This window comes from Giraffa tippelskirchi, chromosome 9, assembly GCF_054371585.1.
Source record: "Giraffa tippelskirchi isolate mGirTip1 chromosome 9, T2T-mGirTip1v1.2.pri, whole genome shotgun sequence".
Lineage (NCBI taxonomy): Eukaryota > Metazoa > Chordata > Mammalia > Artiodactyla > Giraffidae > Giraffa > Giraffa tippelskirchi.
In genome coordinates, this window is record NC_137283.1 from 17,914,091 (window position 1) to 17,939,681 (window position 25,591).

The 25,591-nt window shown below is 43.3% G+C and overlaps 2 protein-coding genes across 3 annotated transcripts in view; one reads left to right on the forward strand and one right to left on the reverse strand.

Moving 5' to 3' along the window:
• Window positions 1-25,591, forward strand: part of LOC145521035 (uncharacterized) — a 520,776-nt gene that overhangs the window by 396,817 nt on the left and 98,368 nt on the right. The window lies entirely within an intron of this gene.
• The window catches only part of GRM7 (glutamate metabotropic receptor 7), an 896,695-nt gene that overhangs the window by 1,858 nt on the left and 869,246 nt on the right, over window positions 1-25,591 (reverse strand). The gene's annotated exons all lie outside the window — the stretch shown is intronic.

Genomic DNA, 25,591 nt, shown 5'->3' on the forward strand with positions numbered 1-25,591 from the left:
TGTACAGCCTACAACAAGACTGATCTTAGGTTCTGGATTAAATATTGAGAGTCTCTTGACAATTTCCGGTTTGAAGACATAGGCTTATTTCCCTATTAAATCATGTTGCGTTTATTAACTAAAACTAGAGGGAAACGTATTATGTTGTTATATATAATACAGATTTTCAATATAATTATATGAAATTGGGGATCCCCCAGAAAATCGAGTCATGAAGCTGGTCATTGTGCGTCTTCAGTCAATAAATGCATGACTCCATTAATGCCTCAGTCTTCTAAAAATATTCCCATTGTTAACACGGCCTTCATTGTCTTTAACAGTTCTTGGTTTGTGGTCACGTAGGAAAACTTTCTAAATATATGCATATATATATATGTTTTTTTTTTTTTTTAGCTCTGAAGCTTAATTTACAGTGTTGCATCTAGAAAACCCCAGCTTTAGAGTTGCAAGAAATAGTCACAGCATGCCTTGTCAAATGCCCACGTTGTAATCCATCCTCAAGATAAAGGGAAGGAAAAGAAACAGGGAACCCAGAAGCTGATCCTGACCTAGATATCTGAGACTGCTTCTTTGCATGGTTAATTAAGATTGTTTTCTGTATAACCGTAGCTGTCTAGTGGAAAAAGCCCAACGTATTTGAAATTCCTCAAACTTTTTACTATAAAACACAAATTATTCAGGAGGAATAGTCATTGTAAGAGTCTTAGTAGAAAGAGTAGAAAGAGTTGGGCTAGAAGATAATGTCCACGAGTTGCAAATCTGAGTGTTCATTTGCATTTAAAGATGAGGTCATAGTAAAAAAGTGAAGAATTGTCACTTCTCTAGAAGTGAGAATGATGATGGGAATTCACTGTTGCTGGAGTGGACTGTCTGTTGTGTTCTCTAGTAACCTGGAGATGAGGGCTCCTGATGCTGCGTTGGGCTCACCTGACCCAGGGTCTGATTGAGCTCTAGCCCTTACTCGAGGTGTAACCTAGACCTGTCCCATGACACACTGAACTTCTCCAAACCTTTGTAAAATAGGTAGAACAATTATTACCCTGCAGCTTGTTAATGGCACAAATGTACGAAATATCCCAGTTTCTCATCTGATAACATAATGCATAACTGTCTCTTTAAATTACAAAGTTCCATACATATGCTTAGCACCCATGCATGCTTTCTCTGCAGAACAGCTTAGAAACTTGGCAGCAAAATAACAGAGTTGTGTAGATCCTACCATGAGTATTTTTTAATTTTATTTAAACTTTTTGTTTCATATTGAAGTATAGCCAATTAACAATGTTTTGATAGTTTCAGGTGCACAGCAGAGCCACTCAGCCATACATATACATGTATCCATTCTGCCCCAAACTCCCCTCCCATCCAGGCTGGCACATAGCATTAAGCAGAGTTCCCTGCGCTATACAGGAGATCCTTGTTGGTTATGCATTTTAAATATAGCAGTGTGTACATGCCCATCCCAAACTCCCTAACTATACCTTCTCCCCATCCTTCCCTTCTGATAACCATGAATTCGTTCTCTAAGTCTGTGAGTTTGTTTCTGTTTTGTAAGTAACTTCATTTGTGACATTATTTTAGATTCCACATATAAGTGGTATGATATTTGTCTGACACTGCTCAGTATGACAATCTCTGGGTCCTTCTATGTTGCTGCAAATGGCATTGTTTCATTGGCTTGCGTTCAAAAACCTTAAACTGCTAGAATGACAATTTCTGTACTTTTCAGAGCACTGTCCAATTATTAGAATGTTTATTTTTGAACCATTCTAGCCTTAGAAGTAAATAAAATACGCGCCTATGGTGTCTGATAATTCCATTTACTTGAATAGCAATGTAGTTTATGGCCTAGGAAAGAAAATTGCTTAGTTCAAAACAGTCATGCAGTGAAATACTCGGTAAGGAAGTATGATTTTTAGTGTTAAATAAAAATATTTTTCTGTTATAAGATTATGAGTGTGAAGGAACAATGAGTATTAGGCGTGGTCCCTAATGGAATTTTTAAAGCCATCTGTATCAGAAGTTCTGAAAGCAAGAGAACCTTTAGGAGCTGGTATTCACAGTGAGGCAGTGCTGCAGACACTGGTTTGGGAATGAATTACTAACTCACTTTTGCTAGTTAAGAAAGCTCAGACATTCCGACTTATTCTTGGTGTTCTGTCAAAATCAAGCTCAATCACCTTCAGTGAACTACTAGTTTCTTTTCAATTTTCTCTGAGCCTTTTTGCCCCACAAAAATTTCTCACAGTGTTTTCTATGAAATGTTTGTCACTCAGACTATAGGAAATAAAGGATAAGGGGCAAAAAAGGAGGAGACATAATCTAATGGATAGAATCAGAACCAATGAATTACAGGAAACAGTAAGTAAAACTAAATAGGGTTGTTTTCTCTTGTCTACATTCAATTTCTTATTTTTCTTAAAAAACAAGGAATTCAGTACTTTAGTAACAAAGACCATGTGTTTTATTGAGCACTTTAAAAAAAATTCAAATGTGTGTGTAGATATAGGTACCTGTCACTGTCAGGAAGGTAGAGACCTTCTCTTCCAAGTGCCAAGGAAATGTGTCATACAACGTCATTGTTCCATATTTACTACTGTGTGCAATAATGTATGTATTACTTAATGTGTGTTACCGTAGAAGGGCCTCTGCTCTCTGAAGTCCCTGTCAGCTCTGGGAGGATCGTAGGGGAAAATGGAGCACAAGAAAATACACGGAAACCTCGTGGACTTGGCCACCATTTTTTTTTTCTCCCCGCAGTGTCCCTGTGGTGCTGTTATATACAAAACTAACCATTGTTCCAGCGCCTCAGATTTCATTTGTAAGTTAAACCACAGCACTATTTTTCCCCACTTAGCATCCAAGAAGGGCCAAAATAGCCCAGCTAAAATTGAGAAATCAATTTTCAATTCTGACATGAAAGGAGTCAATGAACATTTTAGTGTTTCTTTGAAAAAACCTAATTGGTACTTTAAGATGTAGAATGTCAAGCACAGGTTTACACAATTCTTAAAATGTGCATTTAAGGCAAAATATACAAAGTCTCTGTTTTGAAACAGGTTTTTGCTTAGTGAAGCTGAAGTCTAGGTAATTTGATTGAGGCCATATATGTTTGGGCTTCCCTGGTGGCTTACAGGGTAAAGTGTCTGCCTGCAATGCGGGAGACCGGAGTTCAACCCCTGGGTCAGGAAGATCCCCTGGAGAAGGAAATGGCAACCCACTCCAGTACTCTTGCCTGGAAAATCCCATGGACAGAGGAGCCTAGTTGGCTACAGTCCATGGGGTCACAAAGAGTCAGACACGACTGAGCAACGACGTGTTATATATGTTTGGCCTTGGAAAAGAACGACGCACTGAAATACTGCAACACAGATTTCTACTTTTTCATGTGCACTTTGCCCAGGCAGTGAGATCCTTTTGTGTATTGGCAGTTTCCGTATATCATGGATCCCAGAATTTCGGAGCATGTTTTGCATGCAGTGCAGTGATGCGTCCAAGACTGAAGATGTGCATTAAAGCCCTTCTTACGGGTAACATTACAAATAAGGCAATAGTGATAAAATAGTAGCAGAATAGTACCTAGTGATCCTGGATGAAAAGCTGGACCTAAAATCCAGGCCTTACTCTTTGGGGGCAGGAATTCCACAAGTCTATTTATCCATCCCTTTATTTCATCAGCTGTTACCAAAAATTCAAGTGTGATAGTGGTTTGGCTAAAAACTGGTGGCACGAAGGCAGAGAAAAGTAGTGTCTGTTCTGAAATAGTCTGTGGTTCAGTGCAGTTCAGCACATATTTATGGAGCATCTGCTGTGTGTCAGACACTGTTACAGGCAGGGACAATATAGCTACATTATGCTGGGGCGCACTCTCTCCTTTGAGAGAGGCACTTACAGTCTACTGCAGGAAGGCGGATTGTTTTTTTTTACAAAAAATAGGTGTAGCCAATTCTTGTTAATGGCAGTTGTATCCTGTGAAGTCACTGCGAACATTGAGTTTGTAATCCATGCTTGAACAAAGCTTACCTAACAGGTTTCTTTTCCGCTGGAACGCACATCTAACCTTCCCTTACTTAAGGAACCCTAGACAGCACTTCCGGCTTCCCTGGTGGCTTAGATGGGTTGGGAAGATCCCCTGGAGGAGGGCAGGACAACCCACTCCGGTGTTCTTGCCTGGAGAATCCCATGGACAGGGGAGCCTGGCGGGTTACAGTCTGTAGGATCGCAGCAATCAAAGGGGTCACAAAGAGTCTGAGCGACTTTCACTTTTCTCAGACAGCACTTCACTCTGCTCAGTGAAACAGTAAAATCACCCAAAAAAGTACAAATACGTGAAGCACAGGTATTCAATAGAATGCAGGAGCACACTTTTTTTTTTTTGGCACATAAGAGCTGAAAAAAGCAGGTGACATATCACCCTGTTGACCTACTCTGAGACTTCATATATTCAGTGACAAATATGCCCCTGCCCTGAATAGGTCCACAAACACTTGGAAAAACACTGCAGTGTTGCTTTTGGTGTTACAAGCAGTTTCAGCAAATAGTTGAGTTGGCAAACTGGGGATCCATGAATAATGAGACTCAATACCATGATGAGGTCAGGTGATCTCAAATACCAGAGAAAAGGTGGCCAGAGCGAGTAGAGAGGGACTTGGGCAAAGACCCCTGTCCTAGGAAAGGTGGCCATTGAGATTCAGAGGGGGATGTCATTTGAGCCGAGTTTGAAAGGAGATGAGAGACGCTATGCAGATATTTGGGCCACAGAGTGACGGCAGGGGCAAAGCCCTGAGTGAAGCTGGCAGCTGAGAGGCCAGGGTGGCTGGAACAAAGAGTGAAATGTGCTTGGAGAATTCCAACCCTGGCAGGAGGTGACATCACTAATGTGCGCACAGAGGAAGGTGGAAAATCTTGCCCGAGACACTCGGGAGAGGTTTCAAAGTAGAGGGAATACGGAATTGTGTCTTGAACAGTGAACTAGAGATATTTCCCTGCCTGGAGACATGGGTGTCAGGGCACCCTTCTACCTGGAGGGTGCCACATTAGTTTTTTCTGTGAAAAAGCTCAGGGTTTTGAGAGAAGAGAAAAAAGTTTGAGGAGTTTGGCGAGGGTTTACGAAGAGAAGAAAGAATGCTGGGAGAGAGATGGAAGGGAAGTTAATCTGATTGCCAAGAGTATTTTATGCTGGGTATAAGGTTCTGGATTTTTGGATGAAACATGAGCATCTTACCCATATTTGACAGAAGGAGAGAGGTGGGAGATGGGAAGTGCAGGAAGGGAGATCAGCTTGGAGTTGACAGAGGGATGAGGATTGTGTTTGTAGTGAGTGGGATTCCAAGATGAAACCACAATGGGGCCATCCGGGAGCAAGCGTCTCCTAGGGCCACCTGTGGCCTCAGCACCACCACGCTGTCCTGGGAATGAGAACATAGGCAAGAGCCTGTCTGGTCACTGTGGCGGGGAAGGATCCTTGAGGACAGAGCTGTGCTGTTTAATTTGGGAGGGGCTGTATGTGACATGACAATCAGGTTCTGTTGTGTTTGGTTCAGCTGACTTGTTCAGCAGTGTCAGGCTGCCTGTACAATGAGACTAAACTCATTGATGACTGGATGCTTGTTAGGGTGCCGACAGCAATCCCTGAGGAGGTTTGAGGAGTGGTCAGAGCACCTGGTAGATTTCATTGGAAAAGGGCTCTGTCAAGTCATTGTCAACATGTTGCCACTTCCATCCGCTTGCACCACTGTCGTCAGCCAGCATTTCATCTCTGCAGAAGTGTGATATTGAAATCCTGAGCTATGAGAGGTTTCATCGGTCACCTGGAGGGCTTGGTGTTTTCTACTGTGGCAGAAGTGACGGGTTTTACTGTGCCAGACAGACTTGTGCACATAATCAGTGGTTGTTGCTACTCCTACAGACAGTCTCTGCCATCTCTGTGCAGTGTTGGAGCTGGTAACCATTGATTTCAGGGACACTCACTTATTGTTGGGTTGTTAGCAAAATCAATTGCTGGAATTTTTTAACTGTGCATCTGTTTATATAGTGCCTTTATCCATTTTTCCATTTTGATTGAATAAATTGGATATCTACTGATGAGCGTCCTAAGACTGTCAGTTAGATTAGTTGAGATGAGTTCTCCTTTATTTATCCACTGTTCAGATTTGCAGTTTGGAATTAAGCTGTGTCTGCATTGATAAAGCGAAGACTGGATCAAGAATCAAGCCGATCCGATCAGAAAGACTGAGACCAAAACTTTCCTCGGGTGACTGTGACATATGAATGTTTATGACCTCTGGGTCCATGTTACCCAGGTTAGTTATGAAACAGATTGAGCTGTTATCACTCTGTCACATTTTTTCCAGGCAGCTCTTATGTACACAACACCCCAAGTGACCTGCAATATCCCAAAGGGCATTCCAACTGAGTTGATCAAAAACAGAGTGGGGTGAGTCCTTGTGGAGACAATCAACACTGCTGAGTTGATGGGACATGAACATTTTTTTCTCTTGATAGTTCTTTTCAAGAAGTTGAGGAACATATGACTCTTGGACAAGGCATCAATGAGTCCAAACTTGGGCTCTGAATGTAGCAGCATTTGTTAAACACGTAATATGTACAAGAAAGTCTCAAGCACCTGATATTTACAAACTCTTTAATCCTTCCAGCCAGCCGTACGAGGCAGGTACCAATATTATCCCAACTTTACTAAAAGGCTGATGCTGGGAAAGACTGAAGGCAGGAGGAGAAGGGGATGACAGAGGATAAGATGGTTGGATGGCATCACTGACTCGATGGACATGAGTTTGAGGAAGCTCCAGGAGTTGGTGATAGACAGGGAAGCCTGGCGTGCTGCAGTCCATGGGGTCGCAAAGAGTTGGACATGACTGAGTGACTGAACTGAACATAAAAAGACATCATGAGTCCAGGTTCAATGCATGATACAGGGTGCTCGGGACTGGTACACTGGGATGACCCGGAGGGATGGGATGGGGAGGGAGGTGGAAGGGAGGTTCTGGAAGGGGAAAACATGTATACCCATGGTGGATTCATGTCAATGTATGGCAAAACAAATACAATATTGTAAAGTTAAAAAATAGAAAATAAACTAATTAAAAAAAAATAAAGACATCACGAGTTAGGGAGACTAACGAACACATCCTGTCATAATAACAGGATGTTATTATGAACTTTAGTTATTTGAACTAAAGTTATTGAACTTTAGTTTTTTTGAACTTTACTGATAGGGTGAGAGAGGTCTCAGAGAGGTAGAACTGACGTCAGGGGTCATAGATCTTTCTCACTCAAATGTTGACCGACGACCTCCTCTCTACCAGGCAGAGCTGGACAAGAAGTTCCAAGGAAACTTCTCTGCAGCTCACTGCTTTCTGACCCCTTGATTTCTTTCCTGAAATCCCACACCCCAATCCCCATGAGTGTTCCACCTGTTGTAGGAGGCAGTGACTCCTGTAGGAGGTCTCAGTAATGACTGAATTGGCATTCTGGATACATAGATTTCAGGAGACTGAGAAGTATGCCTTTAAGCAGTGAGGGACTCTTGACAGCAAAGCCTGGTGGGAGATGTTGTTCAGTAGCCGCCTCCTTCTCCCCAAGGAGGCCAGTGCAGAACAGATGTTTTGAAAAAAAGAAATGGGATGTTTGTTCAGGCTTAGAGGGAAGGTTTGAAATAGACCTTGTGATCACAGATCACTCTTTAAATTCAGAGAAAAGACGATGACTGAGGACAAATGCTGAAGATCATGCAGACTTTGCCTTCCTCCAAAGATGAGAAAGATGCCACTTAGTGGTGTGGGAGGTGATGTGAAGTTGGGGTTAACAAGACAACTCTCATGTCCGAGTTATGGGACTGAAATCCTAGCTATGCTCTATAAGCCGTGATCTTGTGACAGGTCTCTAAGCCTCAGATTCCTTGCCTTTCAATTGTTTACAAAATCAGGATGGTGGTACTAATGATGTTGGGAGGATCAGATGTCATGTGTTCATTAGCACACTGTTGGACCTTTAAGAAAATGCTATTGTCAACACCACCACCCTACCATCCCCTCCATTGCTCAATGATCTTACGATCGGCACTGAAAGCTAGTCAGCTCTACAAGATAATAGAATTCAGGAAAATGGTCATATCTAAACTCAGCTGGTGTCCTGTATTTCATAGGATAAACTTCTTTCATAGAATGTCATTTAAACCAGCAATTGATGTGACACTTGGAATTGCCAACTGGGCTGTTACATACTGCTGCTGCTGCTGCTAAGCCGCTTCAGTCGTGTCCAACTCTGTGCGACCCCATAGACGGCAGCCCATCAGGCTCCGCCATCCCTGGGATTCTCCAGGCAAGGATACTGGAGTGGGTTGCCATTTCCTTCTCCAGTGCATGAAAGGGAAAAGTGAAAGTGAAGTCGCTCAGTCGTGTCCGACTCTTAGCGACCCCATGGACTGTAGCCTACCAGACTCCTCCGTCCATGGGATTTTCCAGGCAAGAGTAGTGGAGTGGGGTGCCATTGCCTTCTCCGTATTACATACTAGAGAGTTTTAAACTCTGAACTCAGTCTTCATTGCAAACCCTTAGACCCTTGGGGAGGAGCTTTCTGAGGCTGTGTTACACTGTGCAGGAGACTGTATTGTTGCAAAGAAAACACAGAAACACAGCAGGTAGATTTTCACATCATTTCAGAAAACAACAGTGGGCCATGAGAGATAGGGTTGGGCTAAAGAAATATTTTAATTTCTATGATATTCCTTTACTTTTGGTGACAGCAACACAGGAAATTCTTAAAATCTAGGCTGCTGCATTGCTAAGGAGAATAGAACTCTTTTTTTTTTTTTTTCCTGACAAGTATTTCCTGTTAAGTGTTCTCTGAGATAGTGACTGTTCCCTGGGAGACGTCACCTCAAACTACTGTGACAGTCACACTATTCCACCACCACGACTACCCGTCTCTTTGGGGTAAAACAGCCATCAGTCGAGAAACACTTACCAGATTCCTAATGTGAGCCATCCTTCATTCTAGGTTCTAGGGCTGTGATGGTGCACAGAAAGACACAGAAAGAATCCCCACAACCTTCAAAGAATGTCTGCTCTGGTGGAAAACCTTAACTACTTAGGCGCATGCCGAGGCTGCCGACTTTAGCAAAACAGTCGCCCAAGACTCCACTGCTCTGAAGGCTCTCACTAGCGTTAATCTGTCCTCCGTGACTTTCTACTCATGCCGTTGTTTCCTGGAGCAGGTGGAAGTACCAGCCTGTCAACCAGGAGGTCCAGACCATTGACTTGGTCAATAGGCCTTGCTCAAATTTCCACCCCAGGTCTTTTATGTGGGTGACTCCTGGCTTTTTCTTGTCCACCTCCAGTCTTGGTATGCTGTTGGTATACTGTCTCAGTTTTCAAATCCCCATTGTCTACGTGAATCATTTCTTTTTTGGCTACCCTCCATGAATGCCATGTTCTCATGTCTGAGGGCTCCTGGAGGCTTAGGATACCTGTTTCCTACTCTTTTTAGTGTTGTCTTATTCCAAGGCCTTCTCCTGTTACCTGCCACTCCCTTACAATGATCCATCAGTTAACTATTAGTATTAAGGTTCTTTTGTCAGTTGTGAGAAAAGTGGACAGAGAGGGAAAGTGTGGGATGAAGTTGAACAAGAGTCATAAGCTGTTAGACATTGGAGTGAGGGGATAATTTGAAATGGTTAATTAAAGATAATTTGTTTAATCAGTGGTAATGCTTAGTATTTGTAGAGTGCTTGCTGTGCCCAGCTCATCACATGAGTGGCCTGAGAAGGTGCGTTCTTTCTTCCCATTTTGCAGATGGGAGAAGAGAGGTAAAGTAGGACTCCACAGCCATTGAGCTAGCTAAGCCGGGCCATCTGACTCCACAGTCCATGTCTGAACCACTGTGAACCCCCTCTCGTGACAGGCTTTGTTCTTGCTCATCTACTTCTAGAAAATTCTAAGAAATGGAAATATTATAAAGCAGGAGAGTGGAGAAAAGGAATGATCAGGGTTTAATGACAGGTCAGGCCCCTCCAGCTGGCCTGTTCCAGCATCTCTATAGTTCCCCCATAAATGAGAACTGAGAAATGTAATAGGTTTTGAAAAGTGGAGAGCAGGATTCTGCCCATAGTGGGCAGAATTTGCCATTCTAAATACCCTTCTCCTTTCTCTCGGCTTCTGAAAAAGCTCATGCCTGGAAATGGAATCTCATTTCTGTCCAGCACCAAGGCTTCTCCCTTGCTGGTGGTAATGAGCCATTGTATCTGGTGAGCTACAGGTTACCAGCAGATGTCCAGAAACAAGCACTTATCAGTTTTCAACAGGACAAGACTTTGATTTGTCTCAGGCCCTTGTATTTGAATCCAAGTTTCTAGCTTGTTATAATTTCTGCATTTGCACAATCTATCTGTTGCTTCTCTAAAGACCAGTTCAGAAAGGTCATGGACTGAAACATCTATGATAGGAAAAGCCTTTGGCTTAATGGCTGACTCTTTTTGGTCTCTCCCGGGAGGGGGGAATAAATGTTACCAGCAGTTGCTATACTTTCTATCACTGGCTGTAAATTTTCCAATCAACCTGATCTTTCCAAATCTGCAGTCAGCAAGAAGGCTGTGCTTTGCATTTATCTACTAGGAAAGACATTAGTCTTATTTCAATTATATTTTTAAGATCAAAGTTTTAGAAGTATTTTCTATACGTTTTTCTGATGATTTCAAAATGAAAACTCAAATTGGCCCACTTCTAGTTCACCCATTTTTAGATAGGGAAGAAGAAAACAGCTTCAATCAGCATTTTGAGAAGAGTGATGGAAAGAACAATCCATTTTCAAGAAATTAAGAGAATTCCAGGAAGATAACCAATGTTCTGAATTTCTACACTTTCAGTCTTTCTACAGTTAGCACCAGCAGCCTGAAAAATGAACCCAAAGCCCTTTCAGAACTCCCATCTGAGTGAAAAATGATTAAATCATGCTCAACATGCTTCACCAAATAAACAGAGTGAAGTGATATGTTTTTGAAAATAAGAATTTCAACGGTAAGGAATGAAACAAAGAAATGTTACCAGGTAACGCCGTCAAACCAGAAAATTCAATAAAGCCTTGTGCACCCCTTCCCTTGCCCACTACTTAATCAGAGTGTTACTGGAATCAGTTTGAATGAATCCACTTACTTTTCAACCAGCTGTTTTGATGTCCTGTAAATACTACTTTTCAACCAGCTGTTTTGATGTCCTGTAAATACAGCCCAAATATCCATTTCTGCAACAGAACTGACCATAAAAAATGAAATCGTTCAACCCATGGGATTAGGGTATCCAAATTAACTATATTGTGCATTCAGCTTGGACGGGGGCTGTTTATTTCCTTGCATCTCAGTGTCCTCAGTGGCACTGCATGAGCAAACGGCTCTGTCCATGCCCCTCTATTCCCTTTTCCATAAAAGCTTACGGATGCTTTCCTCTTCTTAATGTATGCCCTGGGCCTTGAGATGTTGACATATGAAGTCCTAAATATTAGTATCACTTTCGTGGGAAATGGTAGTGGATAACGGTCAATTTCCAGGCCCCCGTTCATATTCTGAAAAGCATTATTTTCTCTGTAGGCAGAAGACATGGAAATGAGGGCAATCAGTGCATCCCAGCCCTTGGGTGGTTATGGAATGAGTGTGACGAATTGTTGGCCAGAGGAGCAGGCTTTTTAGAATGGACCATAAAGAAGAGACAGCTTGTGCACCATCAGTGGGATGTGAATGGGCGGGGTGGGGGGTAGGGAGGTGTGTGTCTCCATTCCTCACATCTCTGAATTAGGAAGACGTCCCCCACAGCATGTTGGAAAGCTCTCTACTGGTCAAAGCTCCGGACTTTTGAACTAGACCTTGAAGTTTGTCTTATACTCGAGCACATCGGATAGGCTCAGTGGAAGGGGAGGGCCTAGTGGGTCAAGGGGACTTACTGGGGAAGAATTTGGTGGAGGAATAACACTGAGCAGGAGAGCCCGGCCCAGGGGTGTGCCCTGAGGTCATGCAGTTTGTTTGTAGGAGGAGGTAGAGATGAGCAAAGTGGAAAGGGCACACATGTGCATGCTTGCTCTGTCACTCATGTCCAACTCTTTGCGACTCCATGGGTGTAGCCCACCAGGCTCCTCTGTCTATGGGATTCTCCAGGCGAAAATACTGGAATGGGTTGCCATTTACTCCTCCAGGGGATCTTCCCCACCCAGGGATCAAACCGGTGTCTCTTACATCTCCTGCACTGGCAGGCAAGTTCTTTACCACTAGGGCCACCTGGGAGTTCCAGGCACACTCACACACACACACACACACACACACACACACAGTATGGTGAGAGATGATGAAAAAACAGGACAGAAGCAAGTGATTAAAAAAGTAAAAGAGAGCTGAATTTGTAATCTCTCGAGTTTGCTTTCTCTCAGCATGCATATGAGGGACAAGGTAGTCACTGAGACTCTGGAATGGGACTGGGAGTCCGAATCCTTGCTCTGCCGCTTCCATGTGATGTCGGGCAGCTCAGTTCACCCCTGTGTGCTTTAGTTTACTTAACTGTTCACTAGGAATACCAACAGAAGCTATTCATTGAGGGGTTCTGAGGATCACGTAACACTAGCACTTAGGAATCATTTAAAAAACATTCGCTGTTACTATTTTATCAGTTCCTGATGAACAGGCAAGTAGCCTTCTGTCTCCTTCATTTCAGCTGGAGACATGGTATAGAAATAAATGACTTCAATCATAAGAGATAGGCTGCTCATGTAGTAGGAATTGCGTAATGAATTCCTGTGTAAACTCATTTTGGAGCCATAAGCAATTCCGAAGTTCAGGTTTGCTTACTAAGGGACTGTATGTAGCTTTTGGTTCTGGACTGCTCTTTACTTGTGTCCCCAGCCTTTGGCATGTGCGGTGTTTCACTTGGCAAGTTAAAGCACAGTATGGTATGGGTTGCCCTGCCTGGGCAGCTGAAGTGCGTCTCTGGAGCGTCCTCCCTGCAGATGCTCTGAGGGTTGTGTGTTGTTAGAGCGATGTGAATGTTCATTCAGATTTAACAGGGAACATTCATTGAGGACCATGCTCTTGAGTTTGACCTCTGTAAGTAGCCCTGTGTTCCTCTCCATTGCCTCTCAATGCTACCACCCTCCCCAGGAAGATTGGTACCATTTCTCGGCCTTACACAGACCCACCACCCAGGGGGTAGAGTTTCCAGAGGCTACTTCAGGATTATTCTCTGGGAGGGTGGCGGTTTCGATTTTCCTCTTCCCACAGGCCCAGGGGCAGGAACCCAGGTTCATCTTCCCTGCCCTGTGGCTTGTCTTACTCTTCCTCCATGGGGCCTAGAGAAACCAGACCAGGGGCTGCTGCCCAGGGAGTGCAGCGGAGCCCGTTCTTACAAGACACGCCTTACTCATCTGTTCTCCTAACCTCCCTCTTTGACAAAAGGAATCTCCCATGTGTCTTGACCTCAGTTTGAACATAAGAGCTGGTGATGAAGACCCAGCTAAGAGTCCACAAGCCATTGCCCTGCTGTTCTGGTGAGCTCTAAACACATGCTTCCCTTAGCGACCTCGGGGAGTCTAGGTGATCCTCACATGGCCTCCATCTTTCTCACTAGCCATCACTCCTTTTTCATTCAGAGGCAACAAACATATTTTCCTTACTCTAAAAGATTTTATTGTCAGTCAGTAATCTTTAATCATTCTTATTTATTCATGGTCAACTAAGTCATTATCCCTATAGCAAAAACAGTATTTTCTTGTCATAGTCCCTTAAGCTGAATAGCACGCAGTGCCACCTCTGAGTACCAGGAACACCAACATTGAATGTATGGCGTATCGGGCTCTTAGACCATTAAGATGCTTCCTTAGAAATGGGTATCGACCATATTTAGAATGCTGTAATCATTCCACGGGGAAAGCCGCTTTACTACTTTAGCAAATTACATAATGGCTCTCCTTAAGACTCTTCCACCTGAGGAAGTATTTACCGCCACACAGAGCAGTTGGGTCACAAGTAACGCTTACAGCTGAAGCAATTTATGTATCTTCAGAACTGCATAGACACTCCCCAAAAGATTTCGAAGGAGAAGGGTATGCAATATTTTTCTGATTCCCTGAGGTAAAGATTTATTGTATAACCACCCCACTCCCGCCCCTCCTCTAAACACACAGTTTCCTTTAGCTTACAAGGAACATTTTCAGAAAAGAAATAGTCTTCTTGTAAGCATGTTTTAAATTTGAAAACTTTTTTTTTTCCTCAAAAAGATTGTATAAATTAGTGAGAAGAATATAGGATGGAAAGGGCAGGACTGACTACAAAAGAAATGAATAAGAAGCACAAGAAGTACTGAAAGCCACTATAACTGGTGGATCCTGTGAGTTCTAGTCAGCCTGCTGGCTGTTGGGGTGTAAAGACTGAAAGTCCATGTTCTACCGCTCCAGTCCTTAGGAAACTCAGAAAACTGCTGCGGGGGAGGCGTGATATATGACATCTATTTATTTTACCATAAACCAGTTTGGGCTGAAACAAGTTCTTTTCCCACTGAAGTGGAGCAAGGAATCAGCATGTTGGGAATCATGCTGTCTTTAATTTTTAGGTGCTCTGTGTTTGTTAGGGCTGTTTACATCAGCTTCGACAAGTGAGAGTATCAGCTTAATCCTTGGAAAAGTGTCCAGTCTCTACAGATTAGATGTGAAACATTTTGACCCTGGAATGTCTGGATCAAACTCGGCTTGAAATATTGTTAGTGAGGGTGACAAAATTCCTGGTTGGGATGTTCAGCGATAGTCTCTTCAAAACCCACAGCAGCAGAAGGTGAGAGGAATGGATCATTTCTCTCTGAAATGGAGAGGCATGTTTGTGGTCCTGTAAGAGCCCGGAATGCCCATGTTTTTGGCAAGGAGGAGCTCGGGTTCAGCCGGTGCTTTGGCCAGAAACAGAAGCCACCAGCTGGGTAGCTGTTCATCTGCTCTTGGCTTGGAACCAAGATTGATGTAGTATTTTTCTACCTGCATGTCTCCATAGGTGGGAGCGAAGCCATGCAGCACCATCACTTCCACTGGACAGTGTTGGCTGTGACTGGTGATGGTGTCTCTTTGGACTTGGGAATGAATGGACTCAGTTATAACCTTTCAGGATCCAAGCAGCTCTTCACCAGAGGAGTTTCTGCACAGAGGGGAGGATGTGGGTTGGCGGCCCTCAGCTGATGCAGTCAGGTTGCAGGGTAGATAAACAAACACACATACACACACACATACACATACATGAGCATGAGGTGGACTGGGCAAGCAGACTGGTGTCAAAGAGCACTTTTCACACTGTAATGTGCCTGTGAACCATGTGGAGATCTTGTTAGACTGCAGATTCTGACCTAGTTAATGTGGCATGCAGCCTCAGTGTATGCGTTTCTAGCAAGCCCGAGGTGAGACTGCTGTTGTTGGCCCACCGACCAGACATTTCTGGAAATGTACAGCCCTGTCAAGTTCTCTTTATCAGGCTTGACCTTGATGGCACATGTAATTAAAAGGAGAACTTGCATTTCACACGAGACTGTGCAAGTCATAAAAGTTGGTAGATCAGACACAGACCCAGGTTGGATTTCAGTCTTTAGTTTCAGGTACCGAAATGGTTGCCACAATTCTCTATTCTTTGTTTCATATGTTTGAAGAGAAGCTGTGCCAACATCCCATCCCCAAGTCTCCTTGGTTTAGTAAAGCATTCCGGATGAGTGCAAGCTTTCTGCAGGGCTCAGCTTCTAAGACGCTTTGTGCTGCCTTCGGAGTTCATTCACATGGGGAGTTGGGAGATATGAGACAAGGCTGACATCTTACAAGGATTTTGCTGCCCCAAGCTGAAGAGGCTGGACAAACATATCCTACTCAGTGGAGCAGAAGCCCGAGTCAGGGGAAAGAAGGAGCCCAGCATCTTCTGCTAAGCGTTGCTTGTCTTGTAGGACCAACACCCCAGCTTCCTTCCACCCTGTCATTTAGGGAGATGTTGTCTGCTCTGGAATATCCAGGTTTACCCTTCCGGTCTGGGGCTCTGGCTGGCATCCTGAATTATTCCTTGTGGTGCCATCTGGCAAGGACCCAGGAACATGAGTGATAAGGTGAAACACAGCACCCTGAAATTACCTTTAATGAAAATGACTAGTAATCTCCAGAAATTGCTGTGTTTGTGAGTGACAGGGTTGTACTGGGTGCAAAATCTTTTGCTACAGCAAAATGGGTCCTGGGAAGTTCTCAAGTCTGAGAGTCTTTTTTTTTTTTTTTTTTAATGAAATAGCTTCAGATCTGTGCCATTAGGCATTGTTTTGCCCAGATAATGAGGCTAATTATGGTTATTTAAATGTACTTCATAAGGAGATACACTGAACCTCTTTGAAAAATGTATGCCTAAGTTAGAAATGAATGCAATAATATGATTCTTATACTTCAGTGCAGCGGGTCAGCATTTAGAATCCAAAGGTCCCATCCCAGGGTCTTTCTGTATTCTTAGAACAACCACAGGTGACAGAGAAAAAATGAGCTTGGGGAAGGCAGAAGGGAGTAGCGAATGTGCATCCCAAGGATGAAATATGGAGAGTGAGAGTAGAACCCAGAATAGTCCAATGGTCCATCTGCACTGACCTATTTACTGTCCTCTGTGAATACCAGCTCCCTCTTATGGAGAAAAAGGGGTTCAGAAATTATAGGGTGAGTGCCTGCTCAGTCACTTCAGTCGTGTCCGACTCTTTGTGACCCCATGGACTGTAGCCCACCAAGCTCCTCTGTCCATGGAATTCTCCAGGAAAGAGTACTGGAGTGGTTCCCATGCCCTTCTCTAGGGGATCTTCCCCACCCAGGGATCAAACCCGCGTCTCTTATGTCTCCTACATTGACAGACAGGTTCCACTAGCGCCACCTGGGAATCCCAGAACCCCTCAAATAAGTGTCTCTAAACCAGTGCAGGGAGTTTGGGAAACACTGAGCTGCTTATTGAAATCAGAAGCTTTCAAACTTGTTTAGAATCCCAACTGAAATGAATCCTACTTGGGAAGATATATATATATATATACATACATATATACATGTACATATATATACATATGTATGTACACATACCTATTCACATACACACACATATTTATCAGAAGATGGAGAAGTTGCTCTGGTTGATACAGAGGAGAGGAGCCCATGCAGCAACCCTCACCCCCCTTACTCTCTGGACTACTTCCTGATGACCCAATGCCATGTTTAAAACATGATTTGCAACGTTAAAATTAGGTGTAATTTATTTATATATATATATATATATATATATATCATAAAATACATAAATAATAGACAATATTATTTGTAATATTGATATTTCTATATAAATTATATGTAATGTTTTCCTTAAGAAAGCTCAACCCGATGTACCCTGCTAGGCACACCTGGTCCCAGGTACCTTCTTAGGTCCATTGGAGGTTGCTGAATGAGCTGGGGGATACTGTACAACACTAGGCCCTCAGATGTCATGCAAATGAATGTTTTCCGACCATCACTACTGACCTCAAAGTCTTCATCCCGGTTAACCCTCTCCAGGTGGATTCCTTTGCTCCTGTGAATGAGACTCTGGGCTAGCCATCCACACTCTCAACTTCCTGTTCCTATATTTATAAACATAAGTGGCCCGTCCTATTTCCTTTCCCTCTGTCTCACCCTATGGACTGTGCCCTTCTACCCTGTCAATGACTACTCAGTCTTTGAGAATCAAAGCCAGAGTCACCTCCCCCAGGAAGCCTTCTGTGGTTTCTGCAGGCAAAACTAGGTCTTTTCTGCTCTCTGCCCCGTAGCACTTTGTGCTTTCTGTACATAGTCATTCTACTGCCTTCTTGATTTGTCACCATACTTGCTTGCTATTTGTACTATTACTTGTTCACTGCTTTTCACATATCAGGTTTAAGTAATTCACTTTTAAAAAAGTAACTCGGCCTCATACTACATAACAATCTGCATAAAAGCATGTTCTTAACATTAAAAAGCAAAGAAACAAAAACATGGAAACTAAAACTACATGTGTGTTGTTGGGATTGAAGGAAAAAAAAATTAATCATTAATCAGAGATCTGGTGAGGCAGGGCTCCCCTGATGGCTCAAACAGTAAAGAATGTGCCTGCAATTCAGGAGAACTGGGTTCGATCTCTGGGTTGGGAAAATCCCCTGGAGAAGGGAGTGGCTACCCTCTCCAATATTCTTGCCTGGAGAATTCGATGGACAGAGGAGCATGGTGGGCCACAGCCCATGGGGTCATAAAGAGTCACCATGACTGAGTGACTAACATACTGGTGAGGCAATTATCATGACAAACTATAAAATTCTATAATTCTGTAAAATTCACCACGACAAGTGCTCCCTGAGAGTCCCAATTTTATAAGTATCCCTGAACTTCCATGGAGGAGGAAATGGCAACCGACTCCATTATTCTTACCTGGAGAATCCCATGGACAGAGGAGCCTGGTGGGCTACAGTCCATGGGGTCACACAGAGTTGGACACAACTGAAGCAACTGAACACACACACACAACTGAAGCAACTGCGTGCGCGCACACACACACACACACCTGACACACACACACACACCTGACACACACACACACCTGACACACACACACACACCTGACACACACACACACCTGACACACACACACACACCTGACACACACACACACCTGACACACACACACACACCCACACACACCCACACACACACCCCACACACACACACACACACCCTGAACTTCCATTTTCTAAAAGGGGAATTCAGTAACAAGCTTGCTTTACAGATTGTGGGTAATAAGGCAAATTGAAACATTCACAGTGATATTGTGGTGCTAACCAAGGCTAAAGTCTGCAGAGAACAAAGCTGAATGGCAAGAGGGTCCCAGCAGGAGCATACAGCACAAGAGCCACGTATCATGATTCTTAGAGAGCCCATAAGGAACAGAGAAGAGAAAGGGGGCTCAGAATGTTTGGAGCAGAGATGTTATTGTTCACTCGCTAAGTTGTGTCTGACTCTTTGTGACCCCAAGGACTGCAGCATCCCAAGGTTCCCTGTCCTTTGCGATCTCCCAGAGTTTGCTCAAAGTCATGTCCATTGAGTCAGTGATGCCATCCAACCATCTCATCCTCTGTCGACCCCTACTCCTTGTGCCCTCAATCTTAACTGGTATCAGTTTCTTTTCCAAAGAGTCAGCTCTTTGTATCAGGTGGTCAAAGTATTGGAGCTTCAGCATCAGTCCTTCTAATGAATATTCAGGTTTGACTTCCTTTAGGATTGACTGGTTTGACCTCCTTGCAGTCCAAGGGACTCTCAAAAGTCTTCTCCAACACAACAATTTGAAAGCATCAATTAATTCTTCGGTACTCAGCCTTCTTCATGGTCCAGTTCTCGCATCAGTACATGAATACTGGAAAAACCGTAGCTTTGACTATATGCCCTTTTGTTGGCAAAATGATGTCTCTGCTTTTTAATACACTGTCTAGGTTTGTCATAGCTTTCCTTCCAAGGAGCAAGTGTCTTTTAATCTTGTGGCAGCAGTTACCACCTGCAGTGATTTTGGAGCCCAAGAAAATAAAGTCTGTCACTGTTTCCGCTTTTTCCCCATCTACTTGCCGTAAATTGATGGGACGCATGCCATAATCTTAGTTTTTTGAATGTTGAGTTTTTAGCCAGCTTTTTCATTCTCCTCTTTCACCCTAATCAAGAGGCTCTTTAGTTTATATTCACTTTCTGCCATTAGAGTGGTATCATCTCCATATCTGAGGTTGTTGATATTTCTCCTGGCAGTCTTGATTCCAGCTTGTGATTCCTCCAGCTTGGCATTTCACATGATGTATTCTTCATAGAAGTTAAATAAGCAGGGTGACAATATACATCCTTGGCATACTCCCTTCCCAATTTGGAACCAGTCCGTTGTTCCATGTCCAGTTCTAACTGTTGTTTCATGACCTGCATATATAGGTTTCTCAGGAGACAGGTAAGGTGGTCTGGTATTACCAGCTGTTTATGAATTTTCCAGAGTTTGTTGTGATCAACACTGTCAAAGGCTTTAGCATAGTCACTAAAGTCACTGCTGAGTTTTCCAAATTTGCTGACATATGGAGCATAGCACTTTCACAGCATCATCTTCTAGGATTTGAAATAGCTCACCTGGTATTCCATCACCTCCACTAGCTTTGTTCATAGTAATGCTCCCTAAAGCTCACTTGACTTCACACTCCAGGATGTCTGGCTCTAGGTGTATGACCACACACCAACATGGCTCTCCGGGTCATTAAGATCTTTTTTGTGTAGCTCCTCTGTGTATTCTTGCCACCTCTTCTTAATCTCTTCTGCTTGTTAGTTAGGTCTTTACTGTTTCTGTCCTTTATTGTGTCCATCCTTACATGAAATGTTCCCGTGATCTCTCCAATTTTCTTGGAGTTCTCTAGTCCTTCCCATTCTATTGTTTCCTCTCCTCCTTTGCATTCTTAAGAAGGCCTTCTTATCTCTCCTTGCTGTTCTCCAGAACTCTGCATTTAGTTGTATGTATTGCTCCCTTGGGGTCGCTGAGAGTCGGACATGACTGAGCAACTTCACTTTCACTTTTCACTTTCGTGCATTGGAGAAGGAAATGGCAACCCACTCCAGTGTTCTTGCCAGGAGAATCCCAGGGACGGGGGAGCCTGGTGGGCTGCCGTCTATGGCGTCGCACAGAGTCGGACACGACTGAAGCGACCTAGCAGCAGCAGCAGTATGACATATTCTTCTTGACAGACACTTCTTTAGTAGAGTTGTTCTCTCTGCAGTAGAGGCCTTCCCTATTTCCTGTCTCCTAGGTTTAATCTTCTCTATTTCTAGAATTAAGTATCCTTAAAGTTTAGAAAGAGGAGAATGTAATGGCACCCCACTCCAGTACTCTTGCCTGGAAAATCCCATGGATGGAGGAGCCTGGTAGGCTTCAGTCCATGGGGTTGCTAAGAGTCAGACACGACTGAGCGACTTCATTTCCCCTTTTCACTTTCATACATTGGAGAAGGAAATGGCAACCCACTCCAGTGTTCTTGCCTGGGGAATCCCAGGGACGAGGGAGCCTGGTGGGCTGCCGTCTATGGGGTCGCATAGAGTCAGACACGACTGAAGCGACTTAGCAGCAGCAGCATTGCTCCCTTTCTCCCTTGCTTTTAGCTTCTCTTCTTTCCTCAGCTATTTATAAGCCTCCTCAGACAACCATTTTGCCTTCTTGCATTTCTTTTTCTTGGGGATGATTTAGGTCACCACCTCCTGTACAGTGTTATGAACCTCCATCCATAGTTGTTCAGGCACTCTGTCTACTATATCTAATCCCTTAAATCCTTTTGTCATATCCACTGTATAATCATAAGGTCATACCTGAATGGCCTAGTGGTTTTCCCTACTTACTTCAATTTAAGCCTGAGTTTTTCAATAAGCAGCTCATGATCTGAGCCAAAGTCAACTCTAAGTCTTATTTTTGCCAACTGTATAGAGCTTCTCCATCTTCCCCTGCAAAGAATATAACCAATCTGATTTTGGTATTGACCATCTGGGGATGTCCATTCCTCTCTTGTGTAGTTGGACAAGGGTGTTTGCTATGACTAGGTTGCTTGCTACGACCAGTTTGCTATGACCAGTTCTTCATAGAACAGTTCAACTTCAGCTTCTTCAGCATTATTGGCTGGGGCATAGACTTGTATTACGGTGATGTTGAGTGGTTGCCTTGGAAATGAACCAAGATCATTCTGTCATTTTTGAGACTGCACCCATGTACTGCATTTCAGACTCTTTTGTTAACTATGGAGGGCTACTCCATTTCTTCTAAGGCATTCTTGCCCACAGTAGTAAGTATAATGGTCATCTGAATTAAATTTGCCCATTTCAGTCCATTTTAGTTCACTGATTGCTAAGATGTCGATGTTCACTCTTGGTATCTCCTGTTTGACCACTTCCAATTAACCTTGCTTTGTGGACCTCACATTCCATGTTCAGAGACAGCAAGTGTCAGAGTAGTTCCAAGGCATGCTCTGGAGGCATCTGGCCTAAATGGTTCTGGAAGCTTCTGGTGACCATAATGGTTCCACCATCTGCTGGTATCTTGTAAATAACATTTTCATCTTTCTTTAAAATTGATGATGTCAATTAAAAAAAAAAATAGATCGAGTATCAGTGACTGTGCCAACTTACTGTGGAACCTGTTGGATGTCACTGAGTGGCAAGGTGTCTGCAGTGGTCGTGCTGAACAGGAAACCATCCCGTCTCTCTGTTTCCTTGTGGTTATTCCTCAGCCAAATGAAGGAAAGACCTTAGAATCTGGCCCATTAACTGATACAATAAGCAAGAAATGACTAAACCAAGAATCTCAGAATTTGGAGAAATAAGATAAAAATGCTAAAATGGACTTCCCTTTTCAGCAATTTCAAAAACTGCCCTTTCCTTAGTTGGCCATAGGAAGTAGGATTTTGAGGTCAGTAAAGAAAAACAGAGAAATTCTTATGGGAAGCTTTCTAACAGATAACAAAACTAATTCTGGGTAGCGTGGGATCTAACCTTGGTTTGTGTAGTCTACTTTTTATGAGAAAAAGAGCATATTTCTACAAGTTTATCCTCTCATTTCAATGCCAGATTAACTTGAACTACTTTTCTACTGCTAGTGGCATAAATCATTAGCTTTTGATGTTTTTAGCATATCGTAAATAATTAAACCTTTCCAGAAAAAGAGATCTGACCTTTTGTTATTGGATCCTGGGATGAAACTTGGTTTGCCTTCGGTGCCTCAGGCTATCCAGATAGTAACAATGTGATTTAGGGAACTCTGGGTCATATCAATTGACCTGGAGACTGAATTCAACCCTACGGTCAGTCAGTCAGTCATGCAGATAGAAGGGAGTCCTAATTGAAACTCTGAACAGCGAGGTTGGAGCGAGCATCCTTTGTCATGATTGTGGTACATTCATGCATCTTGACTCCATCAGGGAGAGGACAGTGAAAGCTCCCTGTACAGCTTGTCTCCTGGACTCTGTGCTATGTACTTCTTCTCTTGCCTGATTTTAATCTGTGTACTTTTCCCATAATAAACCATAACTGTGAGTATAACAGCTTTCAGCTAGTTCAGTTCAGTTCAGTCGCTCAGTCGTGTCCGACTCTTTGCGACCCCATGAATTGCAGCACGCCAGGCCTCTCTGTCCATCACCAACTCCCGGAGTCTACTCAAACCCATGTCCATCGAGTCGGTGATGCCATCCAACCATCTCATCCTCTGTCGTCCCCTTCTCCTCCCGCCCCCAATCCTACCCAGCATTAGGGTCTTTTCCAATGAGTCAACCCTTCGCATGAGGTGGCCAAAGTATTGGAGTTTCAGCTTCCACATCAGACCTTCCAATGAACACCCAGGATTGATCTCTTTTAGGGTGGATTGATTGGATCTCCTTGCAGTCCAAGGGACTCTCAAGAGTCTTCTCCAACACCACAGTTCAAAAGCATCAATTCTGTGGCGCTCAGCTTTCTTCACCGTCCAACTCTCACATCCATACATGACCACTGGAAAATCCATAGCCTTGACTAGACAGACTTTTGTTGGCAAAGCAATGTCTCTGCTTTTAAATATGCTGTCTAGGTTGGCCATAACCTTCCTTCCAAGGAGTAAGCGTCTTTTAATTTCATGGTTGCAGTCACCATCAGCAGTGATTTTGGAGCCCAAAAAAACAAAGTCTGACACTGTTTCCACTGTTTCCCCATCTGTTTCCCATGAAGTGATGGAACCAGATTCCATGATCTTAGTTTTCTGAACTTTGAGCTTTAAGCCAACTTTTTCACTCTCCTCTTTCACTTTTATCAAGAGGCTCTTTAGTTCTTCTTCACTTTCTGCCATACGGGTGGTTTCATCCGCATATCTGAGGTTATTGATATTTCTCCCGGCAATCTTGATTCCAGCTTGTGTTTCTTCCAGCCCAGCATTTCTCATGATGTACTCTGCATATAAGTTGAATAAGCAGAGTGACAATATACAGCCTTGACGTAGTCCTTTTCCTATTTGGAACCAGTCTGTTGTTCCATGTCCACTTCTAACTGTTGCTTCCTGACCTGCATACAGGTTTCTCAAGAGACAGCTAGGCTTTCTAGCAAATTAACAAGTCTCAGGGTGGTTTTAGGATACTCCAGGATTGCATTTTGTGTAAGAGTGGGGGCAGTTTTGAGGACTGCTCCCCCTAAACATTGTAACTGACCTAAACTCTTCGCAAATATAAATAATGCATAGGGTCATGCATATAATATAGAGAAGCAAACATAAAGATATCTTTATAAAGTTCTCAAAACAATTGGCCTTATGAATTGGGGAGATTACCCTCCACTTCAAAGCACAGTTAAGTGACAACAAATCCTACCAGCTGAATCCAGGCACTGCATTATGGAAATATGGCAGCAACCCACTTTGTTGACACATCTCCGGGACCACAGCAGTCAGTGTGCAGGTTAGCACTGGAGTGCAAGTCAGTGGAATTTCTTACAGGTGAAGAAGTGGAGTTGAAAGCCAACTAATCTTCAAATCTTGTTGCTTTCATCTCTGAAGCATTATCTCTTATTACTTTATCTCTGTCACCACCTCTATAGTCAAAGCTAACATCATCATCTCAACCAGTGGAATATCTCCAAACCAAATTCTAGATGTTTACATATAGTTATTACTCTACACACTTGCTGAAGTGATTTATATTAAAAATATAAACCACATTATCTGTTCTTTGTATTCTCACTTCCTTTGCTTAAAGCTTTTCAATGATTCTGCAGCAATTTTAGACCAAAGACTCATGTTTCTAATTTGTTCTGTACATTTCTGTGTGACTTGGCAATTAGTCAGGGGTCTTTATCGAGAACTACATTTGCCTTTGATCTCTTCCTTCTAGTCACACTGACCTTGGTTCAGTTGTTTGTATTTGCCATGCTTCTACCACAGGGCCTTTGCACATGTTCTTCTCTTTACCTGGAGGTCTTTCCCATCACTTTGTGTGACTGATGCCTACACATCCTTCATGTGTGCATGTGTGCTCAGTAGGCTGACTCTTCTGTGACCCCATAGACTGAGCCCACCAGGCTCCTTTGTCCATAGGATTTCCTAGGCAAGAATACTGGAGTGGGTTGCCACTTCCTCCTCCAGGGGATCTTCCTCCTGCATCTCTTGCATTGGCAGGTGGATACTTTACCACTGAGCCACCTGGGAAGCCCACACATCCCTTGACCAAGCCTTAAAAAAGCTACTGTAAGAAAGTTGTGGTACATATACACAATGGAATATTACTCAGCTATTTAAAAGAATGCATTTGAATCAGTTCTAATGAGATGGATGAAACTGGAGCCTATTATACAGAGTGAAGTAAGTCAGAAAGAAAAATACCAATCTAGTATATTAATGCATATATATGGAGTTTGGAAAGATGGTAATGATGACCCTAAATGCAAGACAGCAAAACAGACACAGAGATAAAGAACAGGCTTTTGGACTCTGTGGGAGAAGGTGAGGGTGGGATGATTTGAGAGAATAGCATTGAACCATGTATATTACCGTATGTGA